This window comes from Manduca sexta, chromosome 11, assembly GCF_014839805.1.
Source record: "Manduca sexta isolate Smith_Timp_Sample1 chromosome 11, JHU_Msex_v1.0, whole genome shotgun sequence".
Classification (NCBI taxonomy): Eukaryota; Metazoa; Arthropoda; class Insecta; order Lepidoptera; family Sphingidae; genus Manduca; species Manduca sexta.
The window spans coordinates 663,064-670,233 of record NC_051125.1 but is presented as its reverse complement, the minus strand read 5'-3'; the positions used below and the strand labels follow the sequence as shown (position 1 = coordinate 670,233).

General features: G+C 34.8%; 1 protein-coding gene across 1 annotated transcript in view; it reads left to right on the top strand.

The window, feature by feature from the left end:
• The window catches only part of LOC115445807 (kinesin light chain), an 80,970-nt gene extending 77,281 nt beyond the window's left edge, over positions 1-3,689 (top strand). Inside the window, exons 10-13 of the transcript XR_005112214.1 lie at positions 42-153; positions 535-652; positions 1,724-1,810; positions 3,069-3,689. The gene's annotated coding sequence lies outside the window, so the exon portion shown is untranslated. The remainder of the gene's footprint in view (positions 1-41; positions 154-534; positions 653-1,723; positions 1,811-3,068) is intronic.
• Positions 3,690-7,170: the final 3,481 nt, after the last annotated feature.

The following is a 7,170-nucleotide window of genomic DNA, read 5'->3' as shown; positions in this document are numbered from 1 at the left end:
TATGTTGTATGCCACTTGGTAACTGTGTTTTATGTTGCCAGGTGACAACAAACCGATCTGGCAGGTGGCAGAGGAACGTGAAGAGAATAAACACCTTCAGAAGGAGAACGCTCCTTACGGCGAGTACGGCGGTTGCTTTCCAAAGCTGCCAAGGTATGTGGCAATGTCTCTATTGTTATAGTCTATGGTATAAAAATTCATTGTCTTCAATTTTTTCAATAATGAACTAAAATGTATGGTGTAGAATAAATTTACTGCTAAAATAAAATAATCTATTAATCTATCGATTTATATGTAAATTATAATTTTTCAGTTCTTTATACGTATAGTTTTAAATCAGTGGTTCATAACCTTTTCATATTGTTACCCCTTTGATCTATGTATAAAACTATTTTACCCTGCCTTCAAAATGTTATTACCTCCAGGTTAGGAACCCAGGTTTTAAACAGTATAAAACTCCATTCTGTGTCGATATTTTTGATAGAATATTATCTATATTATTTCCGACTATACTATCTGTTTTTGTTTGTACAGGTGGACTCGCCAACAGTGACAACCACTCTAAAGAACCTGGGAGCTCTGTACCGACGTCAGGGCAAGTACAGAAGCCGCCGAGACACTCGAGGACTGCGCCCTCCGCAGCCGAAAGGAGGTAACAACATTCCCATGAGTAACTCATTTGACACACATAAGCGGATTGGTCGAGTAAACTTTTGTTGCTGTCATGTTTTTTAACAAAATCATTATTTTTCTGCGAAGAATCAATGTATTACGTCTGTAATGTTGTATTCAGGTTGGATCATAATTCAGTAAAAGTACTTAACATTACGGAAATTATTATCAGTGTTGCAAGACATAAATTTTGTTGTAGATAAAAAATAAATTAAAATTGTGATTTTAAAATAACAGCAACAGAAGTTATGCGATCGATCTTCTGGTCTTTGCTGTCATACATTTTAAAGTCGATTCTTCTATCGCACTCTTCGTAGTACTATCGAGTTGTAGTTATATTGTATTGACTTAAACATGCCGATGAACCAAGGTAATATCATTTGGACAGTTAACTTTGTTCTGGCACTATGTCACGTGTGTTTTATCGATAGTTTTAAAGCACATTTCATGAAAGTATCGAGTAGTTATTTCACTATAAATCGTGTTATTGACTTCATTTTTTGAGTATTGTTTATTTTTAAAACCTTCCATTTAAAGGGAGAGTGTGGTAACTGATTATACATATTTGAAAGTACAGCTTTTTACACATCACACTTTTGTTTTTTTTGTTCAGAATACACAATATTTTAAACATGCTAATAAATTTAGCACAAATTAATATCATGATATTGATTTTGCACGCTGCCTTGTAGCACGTTCAGCAAGTAAGTTTACACAGAAAGTCTAAAATTATAATTTATTATTGGCTAAGGTTATTGATAATTTCAGGTGGCTGACGGAGATCATGATTGGCAATGTATCGATACCTTGTTATCGATGTGAAAAAATAGAAATTTATTGTAGGATAAACATAAAATAATGTTCATTAGGTGTGTTTTCAAAGAGTTTTTATAAAATACGATAATATTATTTCGTAACATTATTCCAAGTTAAAAACATTAAAAGTTTGTATAAACACACCTAATCGAACTATCTTAAGTGTAAGTTCAACCTCTCAAGTCCCGGTATACTGATTGATTTGGTTTTTGTTTAAACCCGTGACGCGCGTTAGGCGTTGGACATCGTGAAGCAGTCGCGCGCCCGGAGCGCCCGCCACGGCTCGCGCGACAACATGGAGCACCACGACCACCACGACGAGGTTAGGCGAATGTACACACTCGTGCCGCCACACGCTCCGCGCTGGTGATGTGCTCGGGTGTGCGGTTAGGGTCGATAAAGAGAAATGGACAATTTCAAATTTGTTTTTTGAATGTAAATATCATTATGGTAAATAAAATAACTTTGATTTTACTAGTAGGTATTCCTCTCGTACTGTCATAATTGTTTTATCGATAACAAACTTACTTTTGCTATTGGAATACTATGCTAAAATTACTTGGAAGTTATGAATATAATATTTTTATAACTATAACTTGTAACGATTAAAATATATTTCAAACAAACCTATTATTGACATTAATAATTTTAAAAAGAAATATTATCGATCTAACACGTGTATCTGTAACACATATTTCAATACCCGATCATATCACCGACGCGAGGACGGAATGGTTGTTTCTCAATTGTCACGTGGTATTGCCTCCTGTATCGTCTTCACGTCCATGTATGTGCTCATCAGTGTTGTACCGTCCATCGTTTTGCATTGTACATTGCGCAGTACCTACAGCATGACTATCGATAGTCGATAAGGCACCGCACTTGTCTGTCGCACTTACAGTACTTCCGCCACGAAGCGTTCAGTAAGGTTGCACGATTTGTAACAGCTTATCAGATTATTCTAGTCTAAACATTGTCGAGTGTGGAATCGATAGATTTAAAGACTCGAATGTTTGGACTCGTTTTATATCTGTATTCGCCAATGGGATAATGCTACGCCTAAACGTTCCGGATTAATATTCCACATCTGAATCATTTTGGTGTATCCATTCACAGCCACCTTCTAAAATTTTTAATTACATAATGTACATACATTCGAGGGGCAGCGTTGCAAATATGCATGAAGTGTATTCCACGTTTATTTATGTTAAGGGTGTTGTCGTTGATTTGATGTATGGTTCTCGGATTTAATGAAATAAATAGATAGATGTTTTTGGGTGTTATTTTTAAAAACTATGAAGTTATCTATTCATTTGTGCACTTGTACATTTGTTTGGTTTTGATTGATGGAGTACTCAACAAAAAGGATTTACACCTAATACATTATTTTTTATACTTTCAGCAACGTTTCGTTTAGCATACTAATGATTATCATTTCATTTGGTCATACTGTATGTTTTCATTATCCATTTTGTTTTGTATATATTTTGTATGATTTTCACACATTGTACAGCCACACGCTTCCATTATGATTTGCATTATTTTATTTTGACGTATTCCTTTTTGTTTTTCCATTATAGGGCACGAACCAAGCGAGCGAGCCACGCATGAACCTTAAGTCAAAGTTGTTCAATGCGCTAGGAATCAACACGGGGAGCAATGCGCCGCACCAGTAGTGTAGACTTAGGTTTAGACCTAGAATTAGATACTAAGTACTCACTCGCTTCACGCGTACACGGTCCTATAACTCGTCTTGGAAAAGTATATGACGATGGTGCTATTTTTAATGTGAACGATATATCAAAAACAATCGTTTTGATATATTAAATCTATCGATAAACCGTGCTGTACCTGTCGATATCGCTTATCGATTAGTGATTAATTTCCGATTTAATAATGTGTGCAATTTGATTAACTTTAATGAGCCATCGTTGTACTCTCGTCTGAGATTTTATATTCTCGCTCACTATTAAAGGATCATGTACGTTCACACATTATACCGCGCCATTTTGAATTTTGCTATGACAAGAAGGTCATCGCAGAATTCGATGTGTCGTTATTAATAGCTTAGTATTATTTATTAGCATGCGGTAGGTTAATTTTATGGAAGAAAATCTAAAAAAAAATTACAAAGTGTGATAGTGAGAAATTATTATCGAAGCATGCATGCCGTCCGTGTCGATATTGAAATACGATGCAAATATGGCGGCGGAACGTTTATAGTAATTTTATGTTGGTGACCGCGTAAAATCATGCTGAACTCCATTTCTGCCACTTAGGTACAAAATAAAGTATCTACTTCCAATTGTCGATGAAAATCATCGACTCGTTGTGTTAGATGTGTGAAATGGGGCGTTATAATTTTTGAGAATCTAATTTGAATTTTTTTTGCATTTATTTCATTATAAATCATCCCGATATTATAATATACAATATATTTTATATAAATAGTCGCATGTTAAAACAACGATTTTATTTTATTCGCTTACAATTTTGAATATCGTTTTTTTTAATTTGCTGATGTGATTTTCATGTTCCAAGGATGCATGGGAATTGTTTTATGTTTTTACCATTATAATATGTAATATATTTAGCTACAGTTATATTTGCGTCAATTTTCATTCCAGTGTTGTAGCGTAATCGGTTTAAGCTTTATGATAGTGTAGGAGGTAAATAGAGGCCGGGTTATGTGCAGCATGTGTATTATTTTTGTCGTTAGTAAACTTCCACTAAGCACATATTGAAATAAATTAATCGATTCATCTATTGACTAAGAATCGATAATCGAAGCTTTTATATAAATATGGGATTATTTTTATGTTTGGCAGTAGACATTTTTTACATAATTCCTAGTGTTTTAAGTGCGAAAGTAGTACGAAAATTTGAGCAAAAATAGTATCATTAAAACGTATAAGAGACATGCATGCACAAAATCCGGTCTCTAGTGATAAATATTATAGTATTTTTATATACAATTGAATTTTTTATTTGTATGTGGGTGCTGCTTGAGAATGCAATTTTTTACTCTGTGTACACTAGATTTTAAATGAAAGAGACAGTTTTAGCAGTTTACAATGAATCTCCACGCAATTCGCAATTCCACGTCACAAGGTTTGAAATTGGATGTTTTGATATTGGCTCGAAATGTCGTCGAATGATAATTTTAAATTGTTAATAAATATTTATGTAACATTATTGGTTTTGTTTTATTTTGGTTTTGAGAAGGTGAGTCTACAGTGTTATGCAATTTATAACTCACGGACACTGACAATCGGTCGTCATTACGGGAACGCATCCTTGCCTAGTTTTGGGGATATTTTAAAAGTTAGTTGATATTTTTCTACTAGTTTGTCACAATTAATATAAACATTGACATGAACCGACAGCATTATATCAACAACATAAAACACTTGTTTTCATAATATTTCTTGTAAATACTACCCTCTCTACATATGTTTTTAAATATTACAACTTATTTAGGGTATAGTTATTATATATTATGAATCTTATATTCCCTTAAACTTGTTTTAAATATTGTAAAATTTTTCAATAGTATGGCAAGGGTGCACACACACATCCATACACGAACAAACGGCTTTCGCTGTTAGTCGTATTAGATGCATGATAGCATCTCACTCATTGGATGTTCTGTATAATTATCACATTTTCCTACATGTTAGTTACACTCATTATCATTGTAGACATTTCTTTATCAAAATTTACATTTATTCCATAATTCCTTGAGAAACCAAAATTCCGACCTGGTTCTGAATTATACTCCAAAAATAACTTCTTTAGTTAATACTCCAATAGATTTCAAAACCTAACCGATACCAACCTCCGTAGATTTTACTTTTTCCTAATTCCAAATTCAAAAACAATCGGAGTATAAATTGCATAACACGGGGGCAGGAGAGGGGCGCGGTGTCGCGCAGCGGCAGTTTCTCTAAACTGCGCGAGTCGCTGCGCCGCTCGTCGGCCCGCCTGCTCGGCCGGCTCGCTGGCAGGCACTCCGCCCACCTGCCCGATGTAGACTACACCGACCCAGAGAGGTAACACCTAAAATCCTTTCATAACAATTGAGAAGCGTTAATGAACGGAAAGGGTTAACAATTAAGTAATTATTTATCATTCCCTCGACTGTTAAGACGTCTTTAATCATTCCGTGAACGTTTAAGTCAATCATTTCGGGAACGGTTAAGTCACTATCAATCATTTTGTGAGCGGATAAGTCATTATTAATTATTATTGGTTAATTCATTCTTATTTTTTTTTAGTATTTCTTTAAATTTCTTTTTTATTAGTTCATAATTTAAATAATGTCGATACCTAGTCTTGCCATAAATATTGTAATAAAGAAAAAGAAAATTGTTAACTGCAAATAACATTTATTACTTTTACAGTGTGTCAGTTTAATACATAAATATAAAACAATTAAAAATATAAAAAGCTTATTCGAAGTGGTCTCCATTGGCTGCAATACAGTCCTTTAAACGATGAGGCCAGTTATCAATAGAAGCACGCACTCTTTCCATGGGAAAATTCTTCACTGCCAATCGTATAGATTGTTTTAGGGACTCAAATTATCATGGCGTTTAGAGCAAGCTGTACTCTCTAAAACTGACCACAAATCATAATCCAGCGGATTAAGATCGGGACTAGACGACGGCCAGTCTTCAGCTCTGATGAAGTCCGAAACGTTCGATTCCAACCAAGACTGCGTGGACCGAGCTTTATGACCCGGCGCCGAGTCTTGCTGGAAGGACCATACTTGGTTATTGAACATGGTGATGTTAAGGGGCTTAACTACCTTCTCAAGAATGGTATCTTGATACACTTGTGCCGATGTTTTGATACCTTTTCACAAAAATATGGCTCAGTCACTCCTTCATAGCTAACACCCCACCAAACCATCACTGAAGTCGGATAATGTCCACGTTGCACTCTGTCGACTAATTGGGAAGCTTCCTTAGAGCTTTGAGCATAAATACGGTCATTTTGTTTGTTAAAATGTTGCTCAATTGTAAAAATTTTCTCATCCGTAAACAAAATTTTTCTGTGACCTCCCTTTGCGTACCGCTTCAGTAGTTGTTTCGATTTTACCACCCTATTCTTCTTTAAATTATCAGTTAAGAAATGGCCAGTGCGTCTCTTATAGGCTGCAAGTCCTAAGTCATCTTTTAAAATACGCGACATGGTTCTAGGTGCTATCTTCATTTCCCGAGATAAAATCTTTTGCTTTCGGACAGGATTTCTTCGAATTCTTTCCCTTACTGCTTTGACCACCTTTTTCGTACGAACACTACGTGGACGGCCAGATCTTTTCTGTCACAAACAGAGGAGGTCTCATTGTACCTATTAATAGCCCGGTACACAAACATTTTACTAATACCAAGTGTATGGAGAGTTTTAAAAATTGCATTTGGCTCCATACCTACTTTGTGTAATGCTATCACAGCGATTCGGTTCTCTTTATCACCCCACACCATTTTAATATCGCAAAATATTTTACAATGTATTGGCGCCAAAATGAGAAAACACAATGAACAATCGTATAAAAATGACAGATTCGAAATTCAAATGTAATATTTTTTTATAATTAAGTGTAACAGTATTTATGGCCAGACTAAGTATATGACTCAAAAATAATTTATATAATCAAAATTGGATACCATTTAAAAA